This window comes from Rhineura floridana, chromosome 17, assembly GCF_030035675.1.
Source record: "Rhineura floridana isolate rRhiFlo1 chromosome 17, rRhiFlo1.hap2, whole genome shotgun sequence".
Taxonomy (NCBI): Eukaryota; Metazoa; Chordata; class Lepidosauria; order Squamata; family Rhineuridae; genus Rhineura; species Rhineura floridana.
In genome coordinates this window covers 27,275,641-27,300,490 of record NC_084496.1, presented here as the reverse complement: position 1 = coordinate 27,300,490, position 24,850 = coordinate 27,275,641, and the positions used below count along the sequence as shown (strand labels likewise).

General features: G+C 46.1%; 1 protein-coding gene across 8 annotated transcripts in view; it reads right to left on the bottom strand.

Annotated features, from left to right (window-relative positions):
• ELFN1 (extracellular leucine rich repeat and fibronectin type III domain containing 1) overlaps nt 1-24,850 on the bottom strand; it is a 238,077-nt gene that overhangs the window by 136,552 nt on the left and 76,675 nt on the right. The window contains exon 3 of one of the 8 annotated variants that reach the window (XM_061599988.1): nt 12,473-12,644. The exons of the other annotated variants lie outside the window; for them this stretch is intronic. The gene's annotated coding sequence lies outside the window, so the exon portion shown is untranslated. The remainder of the gene's footprint in view (nt 1-12,472; nt 12,645-24,850) is intronic. 8 annotated transcript variants of the gene reach the window in all.

Sequence of the window (24,850 nt, the reverse complement as noted above, 5' to 3'; positions counted from 1 at the left end):
TGGTTTTGCTGGATGATACTGAATTGTTCAGGGCTGTTAAAACAAAAAGGGACTGCAAAGAGCTCCAAAGGTCATCTACAGACTGAGTGAAAATGGCAAATGCAATTCAATGTAAAAAAAAAGGGGGGGGTAAGTTATGCACCTTGGAGTAAAAAAAATCTTAATTTCACATAAAGACTCATGGGGTCTGAACTGGCGGTAATTGACCAGGAATGGGACCTTAGGGTTATAGTGGATAGTTCAATGGAGATGTCAGCCCAGTGTGCAGAAGCAGTGAAAAAGACAAATTCCTTGCTAGCGATTGTTAGGAAAGGTATATAACTGCTGATATCATAATGCTGTTATACAAATCTATGGTGAGGCTGCAGTTGGAATACCGTGTACAGTTCTGGCCGCCTCGTGTCAAAAAGGATATTGTGGAGGTGGAAAAGTTTCAGAAAAGGGCAACCAAAATGATCAAGGTGATGGAGTGACTCCTCGGTGAGGAAAGGTTGCAGCATTTGGGGCTTTTTAGTTTAAGGGAAAGGCGAGTCAGAGGTGATGTGGTAGAGAAGTATATAAAATGATGCATGGCATGGAGACAGTAGATAAACGTTTTTCTCCCTCTCTCATAACACTATAACTCAGGGACTTCCAATGAAGCTGGATGTTGGAGGATTCAGGACAGACAAAAGAAAGTGCTTCTTCAACCAGTGCAAAGTTAAACAATGGAATTAGCTCCCACAAGAGGCAGTGATGGCCACCCAGTTTGGATGACTGTAAAAGAGGATTAGACAAATTCATGGAGGAATGATCCAATGATCTTTGGCCTGATCCAGCAGGCTCTTCTTATGGCTAACCCCCTCCTTTGAGGCCTCCTCCTCCTCCTTTTGTCTTTCCTTCTCCATGTAAGGAGGGGGAAAGCAAGAAAGGGCCTGTGCATTGGAAGAGATGCCATTATCCTTCTGCAGAATGGAAGGCCCACAGAGAGGGAGATTGCAGAAAACAGAATAGGATGCGGAATATTAATTCTCTTCTCCAACCAATCTGCAGAAATGCCTTCCTAAGCCGAAATGGCGCTTCTGAATAAATGCAGCTAATTAAGTAATTGCCCAAATTATTAGGGCTGTTTTCGCTAGTGAAACTCTCATTGTCGCTAATTTCTTGGTGTTCAGTTAAGAATTGGTGATGAAGGCTTGATGATCTGAAAATGAGCATAACTGAATTTGAAGTAGGGAAAATGCTGGATGGGGGAGAAAAGTATAGGGTTGTTTTTTTAGATTGGCTTTCTCAGCTGCAGGGTAAACTGGGATAGCTGAAATTAAAATCCCCTCTTTTGTCTTGAAGACAGCTGATCCACACATGCCGGCAACTGACGTGGCCTGGATCTTTCGGGGCAGTCCTGCCCTGTGGCTTGGGAATCATATGTTTAAACTGGGAGTGGCTAACCTGGTGCTCTCCAGGCCGTGTTGGAATCCAACTCCCATCATCTTCAGCCAGCGTGGCCAATGGCCAGGGATGATGGGACTGGTAGTCTAGCAGCATATGGAGGGCCACAGGTCCCCCACCCTTGGTTTAAATGGTCCCTTGTGCAAGAAAATCTCCTTGTCCATGGAAAACTAGCATGTCAAAGAGAAGGCCAGCCTAGCACCCTGACATGCTTCTATTCTATGTGCAGGGAGCCTGTGTACACAACCTGCCAGAATCTAGCTTTTCAGGAAACAGCATGGATAACTGAAATGTCATTTTTCTAGTAAAAACAGCAGATGGACACAGAAAACTGCTTTAGACCTCAAAAAAACAACCATTTACAAGCCTAGTTATTCCCCCCTCCCTCGCTGCCTTGGGGAGTGAAATAAATGCCAGCGCAAGCCTTGCATGCACTGCTTCAGAAACTACTAGCTGGGATGCATTGCCTGATCACCGTCAGCTATGGCTTTTGGAACTAAAAAAGTATCCAGACGTAATAGCCCACATGAATGCCGGGGCAATCCAAAGGGGGCAATATCCAGAGCCAAGATTTAAGAACTGACAATCATACCGGCTGGAAATTTGGGTATTCTCCAATTTCTGAGCATTTCTGACCATGCTTGGAAGACAAAAGTGGTGTGGTTGAATTTGGGACATGAGAGCAACAACAGACAAACCGCCACAATAGCCTCACAACAAACAAGAGTGCCTTTAGTTTCCCATCCCATCACCCCAGTTAAACAACCAATACTTAAGTTGATTAATCTACCAATTAATGGCTGCAACCCCTAATAAAAACAAACAACATAATCAAACATAAGGCCTAAAAATCATCAGTACAGTAAAAGCTGGAACTCCACCACCACAAAAATAACCCATAGTGCTGGGTTGAATTTTCACTGAGAGTCAATTTTAATTGAAGATGGGGCCATATTGGTGGGCAGGAAAGTATTCGGTGGAAAAATCCCTCTCTTGTCCATTTTTTCCAGGACTGTTCCCAGCCTCACCCCCCTCCAAAAAAAAACTACTATTACTTGGGCAGGAGTGGGGCATGGAGCAGTTCGGTAAATTTTAGATTCTGGAATTCATGGCTTTATAGCGCTTCCCTATCTCCATTCCAAGACTGACACCGTGTTCGGAGATTGACACAGCGCCACATCATCTCACATCAGCCAGAAACACAACAAGGGACATGGGAAGCTGCCTTTGACCGAGTCAGACCTTTGCTCCATCTAGCGCAGCGGCTCTCTGAGGTTTTAGACAAAGGACATTCCCAGCCCTACCTGGAGATGGCAGGCACTGAACCTGGGACCTTCTGGCCTGCAAAGCAGATGCGCCACCACTGAGCTCTGGCTCTTCCTGAGCCTGAGCCGCATGAATGTGAGCTTGAGATGTTCCCAGAGCAGCATGGGAACCACCATGGAGGCCGCTTTGCCACTCTGGGTAATGCATAAAGCAGCCCATTGGCCTTTACAGGCGCCTGCTGGGGCCTTCCTTTCGTGTGCTAGGTTCTGCCTCAACTAAACACCACCAGTTGCTGGGAATCACAAAGTGGAGAGAATGCTGTTGCGCTCATGCCCTCCTTGTGGGCATCTGGGTAGCCACTATGAAAACGGGATGCTGGACTAGATGGCCCTTTGGACTGATCCAGCGGGGCTCTTATAAATTTCTTATGCCCCAAGGAGGTGGGTTCCCTTTCCGTTTATGTTCTGTCTGTGCTTGGAGACATTCCTTTTTAAACAAGCTTTTGATCCTGTTGCAGCTAGATGTAATTTATTCATTATTAATTCTGGCTGGTGCTCTTCTTCAGGACCTTTTTCGTTGGTCAGTGCTGCATTAATTCCTTTAGTGTTTGGGGTTAATTGTTTTAGTGCGGGGTTGTTTTATTGTTGTGTTTGTTTATACCTTCTTAGCCGCTTTGAGCAAGTCCTTGAAGGAGATCCCTGCTCGTGTCTCCTGAGCATCAAGGGCCAGCTCAAGATCACCCCCACAGTGAGTGGCTCAGGGGTTACATGCCCTGCCACCTGTGGGCAAGCTGCAGAGTCCCAAGGAGCCCAGTTGCCCCCCAGCTGGCAGTTGCGGACAAGGAAGGGGCTGGCTTGTGCAGCTGTGGCAAGCTGAGCAGGCCCTAGCCAGCTGGGGAGGACTAGCCTCAGAGGGAGGCAATGGTAAACCCCCTCTGAATACCGCTTACCATGAAAACCCTATTCATAGGGTAGCCATAAGTCGGGATCGACTTGAAGGCAGCCCATTTCCATTTTTTCAAACCAGAGGAATGAGAGGGGGGCATGACAATTTCGTTTGCTTGAGCTGCACGATGCACATCAGTACAAATGAGCTCTTCTTCAGAAGATTGCTGCAAACAGCCACCTTGCATCCTTCTGCAGCAGAGGCCCAACAGCTACCCTCCTGCGCCTGGCCTACACTGGGATGCGAGCTGCCCTTTAATTAGGGACCTCATTTCTATCCCTGTGACTTTCCCCACTGTGGCCTCACATCAGGCTTAGCTGCAAAGGTGATGGCACACAGGGAAGAGGGGCTCAGAATCAATTTCCCGTGCGCCACTTTCCAGCACGGCTGCGAGTCACATTCAATTTTCTGGAGCTGCCCTTTTGCATATCTCATCCATACACAGATTTGCAGTGTATGATCTACGATAGGTCTTTTCCCCAGAGCCCGAGCGATGCTCATGGAAAGCTCTCAATAATAGGACAGGCCCTGAGCAGCAGGATGCTGTTCTTGTCCCATTTCCTGGATGGGACTCTGAGAAGGTTACTGCTCCTGCCTTTCCTTTCGGCTGTTCCTCAATCTGCCTTCCCTGTTTGCTGGTGGTTCTGCCACCAAACAATATGAGGTTCTCCTTGGATCTTATGAAGGAGGACAGGAGATGGGAAACTCATTTTGCAGACAAGAAGAGGAACCCATCCAGATACCCTGAACAGGAAGTGAGGTCAGTGAGGAGAGGGGCTTAAGCCCTTTAAGTTCCAGACCTGGCCTGAGCAGACGAGTGATGGGGAAGAAGAGCTCTTTGCATTACTTGCAAATTTAACAAAGAGGGGGATTATTAAAAATAAAGAAAAGGAAGCAAGATATTTCCAAAAACCACCATCAGCTCATATTAAAGATACAATTAATCATCAGTACATGCAAAACTGGTGTCTATAAGAAGTATGTTCCAATGTAATCAGGGTAATGAGGTCCTCAGACCGTTCCGTGATAGACGGTGAATGTTCATCCTTCTAGGCTCAAAGTATAAGCCTCTTAGCAACCATAAGGTATCACAAAATCCGCTTTTGTTGTCCTGCCGTTAACCCCCATACTACAGGGACATAATTGCAATGAGGTGCTCTTTGAGCCAATTTACACTCTGTACAGTTATAATGAGGTAACTGCTCACTTCATATATTCACTTTGGCCAAGGTGGCTGGGGCTGAAGAGAGCTGGAATCCTTACACAGTCAGGAAGCTGATTAGAGAATGAAACAAGTTGAAAGAGAGGCAACAGCTCTAGGCAGGAGCAGTGACTCCTCTTGTCTTACCTCTCTTTCACATCTCCTGCAAAAGAAGGAACCAAGTAGAATGTAATACTTCACAGAGATACATGGTGACTTGTGAATCAACTAAATTGACATATCCCATATATTTTAACTGATCAATCAATTAATTAATTAATCAATTTTAGATGGTGTATTATGTTTTCAACAGCTGGTATAACACAGTGGGGAGGAGAGCCTGGTTGGGAGTCCAGAGTCTGTGAGTTCAAATCCCTGCTCGTGTCTCCTGGGTGCCAAGGGCCAGCTAAAGATCACCCCCACAGGGAGTGGCTCAGGGGTTATGTGTCCTGCCACCTGTGCAGCCGTGGGCAAGCTGCATAGTCCCAAGGAGCCCAGTTGCCCCCCAGGTGGCAGTTGCGGACAAGGAAGGGGCTGGCTTGTGCAGCTGTGGCAAGCTGAGCAGGCCCTAGCCAACTGGGGAGGACTAGCCTCAGAGGGAGGCAATGGCAAACCCCCTCTGAATGCCGCTTACCATGAAATCCCTATTCGTAGGGTAGCCATAAGTCAGGATTGACTTGAAGGCAGTCCATTTCCATTTTGCCATTATGTTTTCGCATGGTACACTGCCCTGATATTTCACAATATGGCGATACAGAAATACTATTGTAAATAAAATAAAACAAACATATGGGCAGATCAATCTATTTCTAGTCTGCGTCCCTTCCTTGCATAAAAAATTTTTTTCATATAAATTCACACAAATTTATACACAATATTTTTGAAAGCATTTTATCTCAAAACACACATTTCTAAATGTATTTCTCTCAAAATACAGATTTCTAAATTTATTTGGTTACGCTTTTTGAATTCTCTCTCACAAGAGGCAGGGATGGCCATCCACCTGGATGGATTTAAAAGAGGATTAGACAATTTCATGGCGGATAAGGCTATCAATGGCTACAAACCCTGACAGATCTGTTCCACTATGGGAGGTAGAATGCTTTTAAATATCAGTTGCTAGAAATTGCAGGAGGAGGCAATGCTGTTGCGTTCAGGTCTTGCTGGCGAGCTTCCCAGAGGCATCTAGTTGGCCTCTGTGAAAACAGAATGTTGGACCAGATGGACCATTGTCCTGATCCAGAGGTCTTATGTATTGTTCTGGCCCACAGAACATCATCTTCTACTTGCTCCTGTTTAGGCTCCAGCTCCCAGTGTAGGGTGGGCCATTGCTTAGTGGGAGAGCACCTGCTTTGCACTCACAAGATCCCTGCTTCAATCCCTGGCATTTGCAGTTGGAATGATCAGGTTGCAGGTAACGGGATCTGCCCAAGATCCAGATTGCTACTGCTAGTCCAATTGGACAATACTTAGCTAGACTGAGAAGCAGCCTGACCTGGATAAGATTGGAATGGAGGAGAATTTCGTTTGGTCCATATTTTTTAATTGAACTGACCTAATTCAGGCCTCCCAAACTAATGCATGGGTCGGAATGTAATTATTATTCAGATTTCACACCTTCCTGAGTTTTTCAGTACAGCCCTCAGCTAAAATACATACCAAAACACACATCCAAAAAATGTATTTTAGGATGAAATTGTTTAGAAAACTATACATTGAGATAAAATGGATTTTTGTCTGGACTTGAAATAAATCACTCATTAAAGCCGAAATGGAAGGGAACAAATGCAAGGGTGAACACACGCAAAATTGTCACAGACTGGAAACAGGAAGATGCCTTATTCCTAGGGATAGATGGTCAGTCTATGTTTCTTTATCTAGGTGTTTTTTTTTTACATTTCCAGCCCACCCTTTCCTCCAAAGAACTCCAGAGAGAGCATACCTGCTACCACTCCCTCCCCCTCCTTCATTGTGTCCTCACAAGAATCATGCAAGGTAAGTTAGGCTGAGGAAATGGTGACTGGCTGTAGTTCACCCAGTGAGATACGTAGCTGAGGAGAGGTTTCAAACTGGGTCTCCCCAGCACTCTAATCGCTACAACATGCCAAGTCTCTAGTCCAGAAGCTGCTAACTTGTGGCCCCCACAGATATTCTTGGACTCCAACTCCCATTAGCTCCGTGGCCAACGGTGATGGGAGAAGTAGTTCAGAAGCATCTGCAGTCCAGCGCACTATTGCTCTAAATCAATGATGTGTTTTTTTTAAAAAAAATTACACTCTCTTTCCCTCCACAAAGGAGTTGCTCGAAGTGGCTTAGAAAAGAAAAAGAAAAAACTTAAAGCAACAACAATCTGGCCACTAAAAACACAAATTATCCAACCACAAATGGCAACAAAAAACAAAGATCAGCACCAGAGATCAATGCATTAAGCAGCAACCGAATCAAATGCTCGTTTAAAAAGGAATGTTTTCAATTGCTGGCGGAAGTCAAATAAAGGGGAAGATGACTTAACCTCTTGCGGCAGGGAGTTCCACATCCGGGGCGGCACCACAGAGAAAACCCTCTTGCATATTGCCACAGACTTGACCTCAGAAGGCAAATGGCAAATGCAAGACAAGAGCAACAGCTGATGTTAACAGATGGGCCAATTTGCACGAGAGGAGGTGGTCCTTCAAATAGTTTGGCCTCAAGCTGTTTAGGGCTTTATAGATACAAACGGATAGTGTTCCAACATGCTTTTCTCTAGGAGAATTTGTCATCCGCTCTCACTATATTACCGCACGCTACTGGGCAGGGTGGGGTGGGGGTGGTGTTGATTATGGTTTCAATGATGGCTATAGATAGTGCCTCGAGGTGGGGTTATAAATATTTCAATAAATTTATTCAGTCATGCCTGCTTTGCTTCTTTCAAATTTATTCACCCCCAAGTTTGCATGACAACACGTCTCTCTTGGGTTGGCCAGCTAGACCTCCAAAATGGAAGACCACTACTGACCTTCTTGCACAAAAGTGGCAGGCTGTTTTCAGGGGCTTATATGATGTCAGAAAAAGTGTCATCAAGCGCAACTTGATTGCTTCAACCTGCGGAATTGGCGCTATTACAGGTGCCACACAATTCTCATTCTGCACTTGTAAAAAATCACTCTTTCAGAGTGGCAACACTTACACTTTGGAACTCCTTGCCTATTGACATCGGGCAGGTGCCTTCACTGTACTCTTTTTGGCACCTGCTTAAAACAATTCTGTTTCGGCAAGCCTATCCAGACACCTAGTTGCTGATGTGTTTTTAATCTTTTTGGTCGACTGCTGTTTTTAATGTTTTTAATTACTTGTGACTAACTGTTTTTATTTATGTTTTTAACGTTTCTTGGAAACTGCTTAGAGGTTTGTTTGTTTGTTTGTTTTTTAAAATCAAGCGGTATATAAATGTTGTTAAATAAAATAAACTGCTCATGGATCCACAGCTGCTGGATTGTATGTAGTAATGAAAAGATGTATACTAGTCCACTAACCTGCCTTCCCTAAAACCCAGCCTTTCAGAGGCCTCCTCTCTGTTTTCACATCCTAGTGCTGGGTTAGCCAAGAGTTAGCCAGAGTGCTCTCTGGATATTTTGGACTACAACTCCCATCAGTCCCCAGCCAGCATGGACAGTGGTCAGGCATGCTGGGAATTGTAGCTCAAAATATCCAGAGGGCACCACATTGGCTACCCCTGTGCTTGCATTTCCTCATAGCCCCTGCTTGAATGCTTGCAAAAGCTGCCAATTCTGGAGAAAGTTGGGGTCATCGGCAGTTCTGCTAAATGGGACCAGCATGCCCCTGATGTCAGTGGGGCAGTGAATCCATTCTGAGTTTTAGTCTGAACTTTCAAGGAGATGAAGGCACCTTGGACAGCACCCCAAAAGTTTGGACTAAATCCCGGAGCAGATTCACTGACATTGGAGCCACTAGTCTCGACCGAATAGGACACATTCCTTTTCATGAAGACAGGAGCGCATGAGGCTGCTGTTGTATAATCCCCCTTGAGACCTTTCAGCACAATGGAGCCCTTGCAATCTCTTCAGGAGCCAAAGTTTGCCTGCTGAAGCAGAGCTTAGACCACTCTGTGGTGCGGCACGAAGGCTGTTTGATAGCAAAGCCCTCGCCTGACTGAGAAAACAAAACCTTCAACTCCATTCCAGTCACAGTTTCTCTCTCAAGAGTAGGGAAATCCCTTAGATAATTTGAGGTTCATGGGCATACCCTGCCGGTTAAAATGAGGTCGGTCTATGAACAGAGGCCTTGAAAAACACACACACACTTTTTCTGGACAAAAGATGCACTGCCGTAGACAACTAGGTCCTAGAACGAGTGGTTGCCGGCCAGCTCCAGACACTCTTGGATGAAACCGATTATCTGGATCCATTTCAGTTGGGTTTCAGGCCCGGTTTTGGCATGGAGACAGCCTTGGTCGCCCTGTATGATGACCTTTGTCGGGAAAAAGACAGGGGGAGTGTGACTCTGTTGATTCTCCTTGATCTCTCAGCGGCTTTTGATACCATCGACCATGGTATCCTTCTGGGGAGACTTGCTGATTTGGGAGTTGGTGGTACTGCTTGGCAGTGGTTCCGCTCCTACTTGGCGGGCTGTCTCCAGAAGGTAGCACTTGGGGAACACTGCTCAGCACCCTGGGTCCTCCAGTATGGAGTTCCGCAGGGGTCAGTTCTGTCCCCCATGCTTTTTAACATCTATATGAAGCCCCTGGGTGCGGTCATCAGGAGTTTTGGAGTGCGTTGCCATCAGTATGCTGATGACACGCAGCTCTACTTCTCCTTTTCATCTTTGTCAGGTGAGGCTGTCAATGTGCTGAACCGTTGCCCAGCTGCGACAATGGACTGGATGAGAGCTAATAAACTGAGGCTCAATCCAGACAAGACTGAGATGCTGTTAGTGGGTGGTTCTCCCGACCAGATGGTGGATGTTCAACCTGTTCTGGATGGGGTTACACTCCCCCTGAAGGAGCAGGTTCGTAGTTTGGGAGTTCTTTTAGAACCATCCCTGTCACTTGAGGCTCAGGTAGCCTCGGTGGCACGGAGTGCCTTTTACCAACTTCGTTTGGTGGCCCAACTACGCCCCTATCTGGATAGGGAGAACCTCACTTCAGTTATTCATGCTCTGGTAACCTCTAAATTAGATTACTGCAATGTACTCTATGTGGGGCTGCCTTTGAAGACAGTTCGGAAACTGCAGCTCGTGCAAAATGCAGCGGCCAGACTGATAACGGGGACCAGGCGGTCCGAACATATAACACCGATGCTGGCCCGCTTGCATTGGCTGCCTATATGTTTCCGGGCCCAGTTCAAGGTGCTGGTTCTAACCTATAAAGCCTTACACGGCACGGGACCACAATATCTGGTGGAACGCATCTACCTGTACACTACGCTCAACATCGAAGACCCTCCTCCGGGTGCCTACTCAAAGGGAAGCTCGGAGGGTGGCAACAAGAAAAAGGGCCTTCTCAGTGGTGGCCCCCGAATTGTGGAATAGTCTCCCCGAGGAGGTACGCCTGGCGCCAACATTACTATCTTTTCGGCGCCAGGTTAAAACCTTCCTCTTCTCCCAGGCATTTTAATATGTGTTTTAATATGTGTTTAATATGTGTTATAAACGTTTTAAATTTAATAATTTTTAAGGAAGCCCATTTTTACTGTTGTTTGAATTTGTTTTAAAATGTGTTTTATTGTATTTTGATATTGACTGTTGTGAACCGCCCAGGGAGCTTCGGCTATGGGGCGGTATATAAATTTAATAAGATAAATAAATAAATGAGTTCCATGCTGGATGTGCAAGGAAGTGGAGCATTTAGTATGCTTATCAGAGCTGTACAAAATGCAGCCACTTTGTTGAAGGGACAAATGCTGCTTTTCGGAGACAAGGGGATCTGAGGAGCTTCTCATGGAACCACAGGACTGGAAGGGGACTTGGGGGGCATCTAGTGCCACCCTGGGCTCCTTCGGGAAGAAGGGCAGGATATACATTTAATAAATAAATAAATAAATAACAGCCAACCCCCTGCTCTGTGTAGGATTTCCAATGCAGGACAGAACTACAGTGGGGTTGCAGCCCGAGGGCCACATTCCCTTGTGGGGAACCTTTGGGGGCCCACGTGGTGGGTGTGGCCATCAGCAGAAGCGGGCAGAGCAAAGGATGTGATGCTTTCTTTTGTACAGCCGGCTACAGAGGTTTATCTCCATGTACATCTCCGTCCAGGCAAGCAGGAAGCAATTCAGACACATTCCAATGAATGAACAAAGTCAAGCTCAAACTAAACTAATATTCCTGTCATATAGGTATACAAAAATTAAAAACTTAACAAAAAAATAGGTCTATGGCTGATAGCCAATAGAATATACAATACTGACTAAATAATCTCATGCAGCTTCACGACATTGCAATGCAAACACAGCGCGTATGGTGTCCTGAAACCTCTGGCTGCACTGACTAAAAATGTCTCATCTGGATTTCAAGTTTTTAGGCTATCACACCTTTTGATACTTTTGCTGTGGTGTAATCAATATTTGTGAGATGTTTTTAGGCAGCACAGCCAGAGATTTCAGAACATATTACACACTGTGGTGCACTGCAGTGTTGTAACGCCACATAAGATTATTCGGTCAGTATAATATATTCTGTTGGTTATCAGCCATAGATCTAACTTTTTTTGTAAAGCTTGACGTTGCAGCATCTTTTAGGGGGTGGGTTGTTCCACCCTCTTATCCATGTATTGTTTTTAAACTTTCTTAGTTGTCAGTTTTATATTGGTTTGAATCTTTGTATTGTATGTCGTTTTGGGTTCATTTTTATAAAGAAAAGCACTAATAAATTTAATTAATAAATAATAACTTTTTTAAAAAATTGTATACCTATGGGTTAGGAATATATTATGTTTATTTGAACGTTGACTTTGTTCATTCACTGGTGTCCATTGGCTGGACATGGATTATGTCATCTAGGATTGGTTTTTCACAAAGGACACGTTCCAGCCGGCAAAACTTTCTCAAGGAACAAGTGGAACAGGGCTGGTGAGGCGTGTGGCTTGAGGGACCAGAGTCCCAGGGGATAGAGGCAGGGAGGCCTGCTACTGCCTATCCCTGAACTACATTATCCCTGACAAATGGCCATCCAGCCACTACTCAAACATCTCACAAGACGGCTGGTGGCTCCATGTCAGTGGGGCAGTGGAATCTGGTCCGGGTTTTAGTCTGAACTTTCAAGACCTGTCCAAGGTGCTTTGGCCACCACTGAGTCTACTGTCGAACAGCTCTAAGGAAGTTCCTCCTAACGTTTAGCCAAAATCTGCTTCCTTACCATTTCCATCTACTGGTTCATATCGGCTCCATCTTCTTCATGGCAGCCCTTCAGACATCTTAATTTATGTTTAAACAACATTTCTATCCTGCTCTTTTACACCACAATGGGGCCCTTAGGGCGGCTCACAATCCAATCATACACAGAAAATAAAAACACAATAAATATTTTTCAAAGACAAAAATACATAAAATACAGTTCATGATTCAGGGGGAGTGATATTAAAAGGGGACTAAGGAGGTAAAACTAGAAAGGGCAGACAATAAAATCAGTTTCAGGCTATACCTTCAGTCCCTCCCAAAGGCTCACCATCAGGGAGGGAGCAGAGTGGGTGTCTAGGGGAAGGGCATCCTCAAGCCTGGGGCCACAGCTGAAAAGGCTCTCTCCCGTGTGCCAGCCAGTTCTGAAGACCACTGTTATGTGTCCGCTTACATTCTTCAGGCTAAACATCTCCAGCCTGAAACAAATCCACCCAAAGGAAATAAGCAAGTTGTAAGGGAAATTTCGAAAGGCATCTGTTTTTTTAGAAAAAGGTCTCTGGTATAATTATTGCATGTGAGCAGCCTATTGGCAGCAAAACCGGGAGAGAAAACAGCAACATCTTGCACCCAGCCACCTTGTAGTAAGGGCAAGGATGGCACCTAGGGACAAACAGCAAGGAATGGGACAAAGGAAGAGGAGAAGAAAAAGAAGAAAGGTACACACCAGCAACTGGAGATGGGGAGCCATTGAAGACCCAAGCTTCATGTTTGTCTCTGAATAAAGCACCACATGGAAAGAAGCCTCCAAGTAGCTGTACTGGCTGATGGTCCCAATGCAGCTACAGGCAACATTTTCTTTAGATCCTTCTTCTTCTAGCTCTCTCCTCACCGTCGGGTTTGTGATGGTAACAAAGGACTCTTGGGCACATTCTCAGTTGGCATAGGTTCAATAAAGCTATCCAGCTCCCCCTGTGCCACCCAAGACCCAAGATGACAGCACAGACTTTCAGGAGACCCCCTAGTCCACCCAGTGTTGGGCCTGAACCTTCTACAATCGGCGGCATAGTGACAAATTCAGAAGTGCAGGGTTCCTTCATGACAGTTGTGCCACTTTCCCTCTCAGTCACACCCCTTCACTCCCTTGCTTGCTCTCCGTCATCACCTCCACACTTCTCAGTCCTTCCCACATGCACCTTCTCCCACAACAGATGTCCCTAGGAGCCAATCAGCATGAAAGGGGAATGTGTTCGCTACTGAGAAGAGTCTTCCCGGTGGCTAACTCACCTCCTTTCACTCTGATTGGCTTCAATCAGCAGGAAAGGACAAGGAAGGATGTTAGAAGATTCTTCTCAGTGGCTAATACACGCCTCTTTCATGCTGATTGGCTCATAGGGTGCTGGAGACATAGGAGCCCACCTGGGACCCTGCTCTCAAAAAAGTGAGGTCTGAGACCCCCCAAGACCCTGAACCACTACACCCCTATCTATGTTGGCCAGGAAGATGATGAATAAGGTATCAACCTTTGCATACTCCCTTTCCCTCACAAATTGGCGAATGATCCCACTTGTCTAATGAGCAGCTCAGCTCTGAACGCTCCTTCCCAGGCAACGCTGTAGATTAACTTGCCCTGGCAGAGTCCCTCTCCTTTCTCCCACACATAGTGGACACCCCCATACTATTCCCCATCCGCGAATATCATTTAGTTGTGCTTGATTCATTCATTCATTCCTTGAATAAAGGCATCACTGCGATTATTATTCTTACTATCCCCGCCATCATCGCGCTCATCACACCATTATATTATTTGCATCGCAAAGCCGAAGGAGATTTCATGTCGAGGCAGGAAATTGGTGCAAGTTGTTATTACTGCAATCAGACAAAGTGAGAATTGGATTGGTGAGGGGTTGGCAGAGGGCACCTCTCCTAGCAGGACGGCAAGGCTTCGTCCAATCTCAGCAGGGCTGCGGCTACACCAAGCAGAGATTCCGCAGCAGCAGCCAGAGACGTGTCAAAGGTATCCTTCTAGAAAGCATAAGTAGGTGGAAGCCTGCTTGTGTTTTGGGCATTTTCTGCCTCGGTGGGAGAGTATCCAAGAAGAAGGAAAGTCATCTGCTTTGTAAAGGCTTTGTAGAGCCTGTATGGTATAGTGGTCAGAATGCTGGACCAGGACCTGGGAGACCAGGGTTCAAATCCCCACTTAGCCATGAAGCTCACTGGGTGGCCTTGGGCCGGTCACTATCTCAGAGTTGTTGTGGGGATTAAGCGAGGAGGGGGAGGGGGAGAAGAACCATGCATGCCATCTCAAGCTCCTTGGGGAAAAGGTGGATATAAATGCAATCAATCAATCAATAAAATGGGAAACCCTCCCCAAACATGTCATTCCTTTTAAGGGGAACATTTTAAGTAGGCCCATGGGGTCCTACTTCCAGGTCTTTTGCACTGGGCCTTGGATCCACTGCCCCCCTCCTCCTCTTCTTTGCTTACAGGGTGGCCAGGTGCTCTGGTGAGTTCAATGCTGGTAAGGGTGCTCTGGTAATTGAAGTGCTGGTGAGAATCCCCAGACACCCACATCTTCATTTGCCCAGAGGCAAATTTGTGTCACAGTCTGCATCTTTAAAGGACCTAAGGAACGCCCCAGCCTTTTAAATACAGCTACAGATCCCTCTGTCCTATTTTTTTCCCCTCATGGTGAAAATGAGCAGCTTTGGAACTCACAGAGACATCAATGAGTGGAAGCTTATATATCATGGCTTCCTGCGGCAGCTGGGAAAAGGAAAGTCTGTGTTAGGGATAGTTAGGAAAGAGACTGAAAACAAAAGAATAAAAACTGCCACAATGGGTGATGATGCTCGTTTTATATGTGTCTGTGAGGTGCAACCAGGCTTGGAATACTGTGTCCAGTTTTGGTCAGTGCACCTCAAAAAGGATTGCACAGCTGGAAAAGGTCCAGAAAATGGCAGCCAAAAAAGATGAGGGGCCTGGGGCACCTTACCTATGAGAAAAGGTTACAACATTTGGGGCTTTCTACTTTAGGGAAATGCAAGTACAGTAAGGGGGGACAGGGTAGAGGGTTATACAATTATGCTTAGTATAGAGAGGTTATTATTATTATTAATAATAATAATAATAATAATTTAATTTATGTGTCGCCTATCTGGCCAATGGCCACTCTAGGCGACGTACAAATCAGTTGCAGTAAATGCAGCACAATAAAATACACATAAAATACAATATAACAAGGAAACTATAAATAGGAATGATAACAGTTCAGAGTAATAGGCAGTTAGTCCTGAAAATTAAGCCTCCCCGGAAGTCCCAAAGGCCTGTCTGAAAAGCCAGGTCTTCAAGGCTTTGCGGAATACATTCAGGGAAGGGGCATGCCGAAGATCGTACGGGAGGGAGTTCCAGAGAGTGGGGGCCGCCACTGAAAATGCCCTCTCTCTAGTCCCCACCAACCTAGCTGTTTTCGTTGGTGGGACGGAGAGAAGGCCCTGAGTGGCTGATCTTGTCGGGCGGCATAATTGGTGACGCTGGAGGCGCTCCATCAGGTAAACTGGGCCGAAACCGTGTAGGGATTTAAAGGTTAGTACCAACACCTTGAAGTGAGCCCGGAAAATAACTGGAAGCCAGTGTAGATCGAATAACACTGGAGTGATGTGTTCCCGGCGGCGACAATTTGTAAGTAGTCGAGCCGCAGCATTTTGTATCAGTTGTAATTTCCGGACCGTTTTCAAGGGTAACCCCACGTAGAGCGCATTGCAGTAGTCTAATCGAGAGGTGACCAGGGCATGCACTACCAGTGGGAGCTGATGAACAGGGAGGTCGGGTTGCAGCCTGCAAATAATAATAGTAGCCATTCGACAAAGCTGAATGGGGGAGATTCAAGACATACAAAGGGAAGGACTTCACACAGCACATAGTTAAACTGTGGCATTTGCTCCCACAAGACGAGGTGATGGCCACCAACTTGGGCGGCATTGAAATGGGACTAGATACTTCCATGGAGGAGCAGAAGGCTTTCAATAGGCTATTAGTCATGCTGGCTATATGTTACCTCCAGGACCAGACACACCATGCCTCTGAAGACCTGGTGCTGGGCCCTCCTGGCTTGCTTACGGGCTTCCCAGAGACATCTGGCTGGTAGCCACCATGGGAAACTGGCCAAACTAGGCCATTAGTTTGATGGAGCAGGGCTCTTGTGTTTTTAGAGGTGCCTATATGCCCATCTCCCAGTCTTCTATAGGACAAGGGAATGATTTTGAAATCGGTTGAAACATATAGCACAATGTGCTCCCAAAGTGGGCAGCCTTTTACTCTTCCCTACCACGGAAAAGAAGTCTAAATATGCATACCTCAATTTGCCAACATGCATCCTTTGTTAACCTTGACTTTGTCATTCAGCGTCTCTTGCTTATTACCTTTGCTTTTTCATCTGATGTTTTTCTCGCTGCCCAAATGTAGATTGCAAACTGCTCAGGAACAGGGACAAAATTCAATTTATGATGCATATCTATTTTTTAAAATGGTGTGTGCTTGTACATGCATGTGTGATATATCAAGTGTCTACCTTTGCAGCAATGTGGACATACGGTATTTTCAATGCTGCGGCTCACTGAAGAAGTTCTGGTGGCGGCAATCATGGTCTCTCCCTTTCATCCCCCGCAACGTTGTGAAAGAAGCCAGATTGCAAAACAGCAATTGGCCCAAGTAGGCTTTGTGGCTGAGCATGGATGTGAACCTGGGTCTTTCTAGCCTACTTCCAACAAGTTAGCCACTACACTATGCTAGCTTTCATTGGCTCTAAACACCAGTGACACAGGCTGAAATCCAAGAGGCTCACAGGTTTTCTAAATAAGTTTGTCCACTTGGGCTGTATCACAGAATCCATCTGTCCAGGGATTCCCGCACACCCCAAGATTTATTGACACCAGCCATTCCCACCCTGGTGCCCTCTAGGTATTGTTAGGCTCTAGTTCCCATCAGCCCCAGCAAGCATGATCAAAGGTCGGGGATTATAGGAGTTGTAAGCCAAAGCATCTGGAAGGCACCAGGTTGAAGAAGTCTGGCATTCACCTCAGCTGAAATGAAATACAAAGAGGCTTGTGGGAAGCATTTGAGAGCGTGCCTGCAATCCCACAGCAACCCTTGGACCAGTAATGGCAATGTAGCAGCAAACATAAAGGAAGATAATCCTTTTAGATCTTCCATTTAGTGGCACTAAATCTCGCCAGAGGCTTATGACATGGAATCGTTTCATGCTTAGATACATCCTGACATTAAAGCCCTTAATACTGTCATAGAAGCTATTACTACTAGACTCAAAAAAAGAGCCCACATTGAGCATCAGTGATAAAATACCTGTCCCCAGCTGGAACAACATCTGTTCCAGTCAATGGATATAATGTCATGGCATCACCAGACAAAATGGCAGCTCCAACCCCAAAGGGGTGGTTTTGGACAACCCTGGTCTGTACATCCGCTCCAGTGCTTTTCGCTTTCTGTCACACCCCCTCAAGCTCTTCTCCTCTATGCTCATTCTCCAGCTTGCTGAGGAAAAGCCAAAGAAGGCTCTTCAGAGGGCACTTCCAATACAAAGTCCTCACCCCACCAAGTTCCATCTTTCGCCACAACAGGCATTCTTAACAAACGGTGAGAGAAAAGAGGATATATGGCCAGTGATTGTCAGCACCTACATACTGCACAAGGTCAGAGCAGGATTGACATGAACTGGCAACAGATTTAGGCTGAACTTCAGTGCTCAGATTAAAGGGTGCTTGACAGAGGGAGGCTCCTTCTGTGTTGGATGAATCCGTCAGTTTCAGTTTTCCCCACTTCCTTATTTTTTCCAGTCATAAGTTCAGTTCCCACCCACCCCCCAGTCCTCACAAACATTAACATGCATTTTCATGCACTGTTCTTCTAATGTGTAGGTCACCAGCTCAGTGCTCAGGGAGGCCTTCATTGGTGCCCACAGAAAGGGACTCCAGACTCTCAGCTTTCATTTAAAAAGTAAGTCTCTAGCCCTCCTAGAAAGAAAGTTATAAAGAAACATGTGCAGGTACCTTTCTAAGTGATTTCTGTGAAATGCTCCCAACCTTTCAGTGTTTTTAGCCAATGAGTGAAGTCAGAGCTGTGATTGATAAGTGAGTTGTTGGGAAAGCAGGCAATAGCAATCCCTGGAATTCTAAAGAGCTGCAGTTTCCCCCACCCTGTGAGTGCACTTTTCCTGCTTCTGTCTTTTTCCCTAGTTCTTGGAAGCTCTATAGTTTGCCCTTTCTTTTCCGCTAGGAACAAGGATATATCTTTCCTGTGCTGGGTTCACCTGAGATCAGTGAGTGAAATCATAGAATCATAGAGTTGGAAGGGGCCTGTAAGGCCATCGAGTCCAACCCCCTGCTCAATGCAGGAATCCAAGTTAAAGCATACCCAACAGGTGACTGTTCAGCTGTCTCTTGAATGCCTCCAGCGTTGGAGAGCCCACCACCACCTCCCTAGGTCATTGGTTCCACTGTCATACCGCTGTAACAGTTAGAAAGTTTTTCCTGATGATCAGCTGAAATCTGGCTTCCTGTAACTTGAGCCCCTTATTCCATACCCTGCTCTCCGGGACGATCGAGAAGAGATCCCTGCCCTCCTCTGTGTGGCAACCTTTCAAGGACTTGAAGAGTGCTATCATATCTCATTCTTCTAAGGCTAAACATGCCCACTTCTTTCAGTCTCTCCTCATAGGGCTTGGTTTCCTGATCATCCTTTCTGCCCTCCTCTGAACCTACTCCAGTGCCTATAAGTTATTTACAGCAAATACTACTACACATAAGCATGGGTGAATGTTAAAGAATCCCCCTGCCCAAGACAAATGTGAAAACTTTGCAGACAGGCTTAGACATGTCGCCTGCTTTGCAGGAGCTAAAGACCAGGAACTCATTAAGAATTAGCTGTATAGGTAATTTACAGTACAATTGTATGCATGTGTAGTTCAGAAGTCAGCCTCTTTGTGTTTCATGGGACTTACTCCCAAGCGGCAGACTAGGATTTGGTTTAAGACTGGCATTGGGGGAAATAGAGTTCTTGTGCCTTTAACAGCTGTCTCTCCACCATCAGGGCCAGCAGGACATGGTTGGCTTCTCAATGGTAGACATGAGGTTGCCGGGGCTGTGGGGAGAGGACAGAAGCAGTAATGGCTGTACACTCTCTAATCTTGCGTTATGACTTGGTCCCCTTGGCAGCCATTTTGTGACTGGCGCCCTCAGCACCCTCTCAAAATACAAAATGTGTCCCCTGGTCCAAAACTTTTGGCAACCCCTGTCCTAATGTACGCCTTCATGTGTACAATTATGCCTAATATATGAACTTTTGAAAGCGTGTTCCCCCCCACCGATATCATTTATTTTTGCATTTCACTTTCACTAATATAACCACTTTTGTGCACATTTGCTCCTAAAATAAAGTTTGGGTATGCATTTTGGAGGATGGGGTTGGAGAATTTTGTATCAGAAAACTCAGAGGAATGCAAATTTTGAAGGACCGCTGTGTTTTGTTCCGTGCATTGGTCTGGGAAGGGTGAAGCAGGCATGTTCACGTGAAAATGCAAATAGAATTATTTTCTCTCCTGTTCCAAGTTCTGAACCGTTATCTGTTGTGTTTAGAAGGCTACTGGGGGGCATGACTTGCTAAAACTGGAGACAGCTGTGAATTCTATTAAGGGTCTCCTACATTCCTTCTGTGCCATCTGAGCATTGCTGAGATGCTAGACATGAAGTTATTCAGGAGTAAGCACCATTGGAGGGGACGGGACTTGTTTCTGGGTAGCCTTGCATAGAAAAAGGCTGCACTTCATCACTGGACTGTCAGACTACAGAGAAAGACCATAGATCAGTGGCAAAGCACATACTTTGCATGCCTGAGGTCCCAAGTGCGAGAGCAAGTGTACTTTAGGAGATGCTCTGGACGGAACAACCAGAAATACACAGGAAGCTGTCTTATCCTGAGTCAGACCCCACAGGTCCATCTAGTTCAACATTGTCTACACTGACTGGCAGCAGCTCTCCAAGATTTCAGACAGGACTCTCGTAGCCCTATCTGGAGATGCCGAGGATCGAGCCTGGGGCCTTCTGCATGCAAGGCAGATGATCTATCACTCAGGTATGGCCCTTCCCTGAATAGATTAGAGCAGGAAGGGAGATGTGGCCAGCTATAGAAAGGGAGAGAAAAGACTCTCCAAGGCTAATCATAGAATCATAGAGTTGGAAGGGGCCTTGTAGGCCATCGAGTCCAACCCCCTGCTCACAGCAGGAAATCCACAGCTAGAGCATCTCCCGCAGATAGCTGTCCAGCCTCTGCTTGAAGACATCCAGCGAAGGGGATCCCACCACCTCCCTAGGCAGTCGGTTCCATTGCCAAACTGCCCTTACTGTCAAGAAGTTCCTTCTAATGTCCAATCTGAATCTACGCTCCTGCAACTTAAAACCATTAGACCTAGTCCTACCCTCTGGGGCAGCAGAGAACAAATCTGTACCCTCCTCTATGTGACAGCCCTTCAGGTACTTAAAGAGTGAAATCATGTCACCCCTCAGCCTTCTCTTCACCAGACTGAACATGCCAAGTTCCTTCAACCTTTCCTCATAAGACTTGTTCTCCATACCGGCTATCATCCTCGTCGCCCTCTTCTGGACCCGCTCTAACTTGTCTATATCTTTCTTAAAATGAGGCGCCCAGAACTGAACGCAGTATTCCAGATGAGGCCTGACTAATGCAGAATATAGTGGGACTATTACTTCCCTCGACCTGGAAACTATAGCTCTGTTCATGCATCCCAAAACTGTGTTTGCCTTTTTTGCCGCAGCATCACACAAAACGGAGGATTCTTGTAGAATAAGGGGTCATCACTGAACAGTTTCCCCCCCAGTGCTTTATGATACTAGGAACAGAGTAGCAGGTTCAGTTCAGTCTGACGGAGAAGAGTAATCACTGCCAGAAACCCTGGAGACCCTCACCCAGTCAAAGACAGACCTGGGCTGGATGGACAGTGTGGTGTGATGGTTAGAGTTTGGGGCTAGCACTGGGGAGACCAGGGTTTGAATCCCCACTCAGCACAGTGGCTGGCTTTGGGGCAGTCACCGTCTCTTGGCCTAACCTACCTGCGAGGATAAAAGGGGGAGGGCAGAACCACGTATGCCAAGGAGGAAAAAGGTGGTACGCAAACAAGAAATAAATAAAAATCAGATAAAGTCTGACTTGCTCTAGGGCAGCTTCCCATCTTTCATGGGAGGCCAGCAGGTTCCACCACAGTACTGAGAGATTATTGGCCTTGCTTTCTGGCTGATCCTCTTCTGCCTAGGAACGGTGGAATAATTCAATTCAGTTCACTTTTAAAGGCAAACCTACCAAATGTCCCCTTTCTGAAACAATACGTGAACTGAAACAAAGCCATTTTTTTGAAATTCACAATTTTCCGAATTTTGCAGTGGAGCTCCCTAACCAAGTCGTGCGCACACAGATGCATATCTTAGTGAAAATAACATGCAAAAATGCATAATATTAGGGAAAAGGGCTTTGCAAAATATGTGTCTATTAGGGAAAAGGGCATACAAAAAGATGTATATTCGAAGACATTCACCCTAAAATGCTGTTTCCATGAGAACCTTTTTTTAATTTGCAAACTCATGTAGAAATATGGAGAACTCAACTTAAGACTGTAAAAATGATACAGAGAGAAACTGAAACCGACAAATTCCTCCAACATTATCTCTGTCCAAACTATTTGCCTACCACTAGGCCTGAGCACCCATCGGAAAAAAGGTCCCATCTCCACCACCGCTACTGTGATGCAAGATGACAAGAAGCCAGGTCAAGGAGACATCCTGTTTATGCAACTCCTCAGACATGGTGGGACTTCTTACCCTCTAGTACATGAGCATGCATTAATGCGAGCCCACAAACTCCTGTATAGATGCTCGTCTGCTGGTGCTGCGCCACAGTTGCAGCAATGCTAACAAGTCAAAGCGCTTGATGACGATTAAAAGAAAAACTCCCTCCTTTGATTGGAGTTTATATGGCTCTGTGAAGTCGGACACTCGAGCTCTAATGATCTGTAAGCCTCTCTCTCACCGCAACCACACCTGTAGCGAAGCAAAAAGCTCTGCGGAGAGACTGACAGATCAGAAGGAGAAACACCTCACTGCCAAGTTAGGCCATGCATTCCACACACGTGGTGAGCCTTAACAAACAAGCCAACATTGTTTTCCATACTAATGGGAATGGGCAATGGTTGGAGGGGGGGTCTTGGGAGTTAATTTTCAGATGACTGGTTGTGTTGCCCAGTGAGAAAGGAAAGGCAAATGCTATTTTAGGCTGCATTAACAGAAGAATAGTTTCCAAATCGCATGATATACTAGTTCCTCGCTATTCGGCACTAGTTACTGCATCTAGTTCTGGACATCACACTTTAAGAAGGATGCAGACAAACTGGAACAGGTTCAGAGGAGGGCAACAAGGACGATCAGGGGCCTGGAAACAAAGCCCTATTGAGGAGAGACTGAAAGAACTGGACGTGTTTAACCTTGAGAAGAGAAGACTGGTGGAGATACGATAGCACTCTTCAAGTCCTTGAAAGGCTGTCACACAGAGGAGGGCCAGGATCTCTTCTTGATCATCCCAGAGTGCAGGACATGGAATAATGGGCTCAAGTTGCAGGAAGCCAGATTTTGGCTGAAGATCAGGAAAAACCTCCTAACTGGTGGGGTGGTACCACAATGGAACCAATTACCTAGGGAGGTGGTAGACTCTCCAACAATCGATGCAGTCAAGAGGCAGCTAAATAGCCACCTGTCGGGTATGCTTTATTTTTAATCCCTGCACGAGCAGGGCGTTGGACTTGATGGCCTTAAAGACCCCTTCCAACTCTACTATTCTATGATTCTAATTACATGGCATTCCTCAACTAGCTGGGTTTGTTAGATGATCAAAGAGACTTAGTAAGGCCAGCCAATCTTCCACAAAGGAGAGGTCTAACATATGGACATATTTTTTTAAAATAAGTTTTGTCTTCCACTTCAGCCAAAAAAGGCTCCCAGAGCAGGTTACAAATCACTAAAAAAAAGTCTCTGTCCTCAGGCCCACAATTGAAAAAGACACAACATAAAAGGAAAATGGGTTGGGAGGGAGGAGGAAATAAGCAAACTCAGGTTCAAGTTCTTATTTAGAAGTTGACCGGGTAGGATGGAAAAGTTCAAGGAGGAAAGGTGGAAAAGTTGCTAGCCTCTCAGCTCTGCCCATGGAGTGTTCCTGAATCCCTTCTCTTCCCTCCTCTGCGGCAACCCGATGAAGTGGCTGCTGTCAGGTGACAGTTGATGGAGGGAGGGCCTGCCTACTTTGCAGGGCAGGTAGTGAACCCACATCCCTTCCCTGTTGCAGTCCGATATCATGGTTGCTGACAGCTCTTGTCCACAGTGCAAATCCAAATGGGTCTTGCTCAGGACTGCCTGTTCAAATGCCTTGCGCCTTCTGTGGCAGCCCTGGGCCAGGGGCATGCAACTCAGCATTGCTATGGGGCACTGTTACAGTTTGAGTAATATCACTGGAAGGGTGTTCACACATTACATTCAATGAGTGTACAGTTTGTGCACTTATGGGTTCATAAACTACACCCATCCAGTGGTTCACCTGCAATGTTTGGCAAGTGCATGGTCTCTTCACACTACAGTCAGACCCCACTGGTCAATCTAGTTCAGTACTGTCTACACTGACTGGCAGGAGCTCTCCAGGATTTAAGGCAGGGAATCCTTCCCAGCCCTTCCTAGAGATGATGGGGATTGAACTTGTGACCTTCTGCATGCAAGGCAGATGCTCTACCGCTGAGCTACGCCCCTTCCCTGTACAGCCATCTCAAGCTCTGTTCATCCATAGGTAAGTATTATGTATTTAGATTGGTTTGCTTGGAAGACGCCTGTGCGTGAATTAGTTTTATGTGGGGAGATCGGTGCACGACGATCAACACACAATCTTGACAGAAAAAGGCTTTGATACAATGGCATGGGATACTACGACAACTGGAAGTCTTTTATCTGCTGCAGCCTTTGTCCGCGTTCACAGCTGTTTAACGTACACATTGTTATCCTCTGCCTGTTCTGCCGTTGAGGACTTGTTTGGATCGTTCTTTGTCTGGTTCCTCTCCCTTGACCTTACCACCATGGGTGACCCCGCTGGGAGTACATGACTCCTGACGGCATCGCTCACAGGATTCATTGGAACACGCAATTACATTATTATCCCACCGCTTCTGCAAGCAGCTCAGTGCTGCATACAGGATTCCCCCAAACCCTCAATGTATCCTTACAAGAACCCTGTGAAGCAGGTTAGGCCTACATGTAGCAACTGGACCCCGATCACTCAGTAAGCTGCAAGTTCATGGCTAAGCAAGAATCTGAACTTGGCCTTTGCCAATCATAGCACTGTAGCCACTACACCAGCCTTTCCCAACCAGTGTGCCTCCAGATATTGTTGGACCACAATTCCCATCTTTCCTGACCTTTGGCAATGCTGGCTGAGGCTGATGGGAGTTGTGGTCCAACAACATCTGGAGGCACACTGGTTGGAAAAGGCTGCACTACACCACACTGTCTCCCATTATTATAAATATTCTACATCTCCAAACCCACACAGTAGGATTGATCTTGCTCTATGT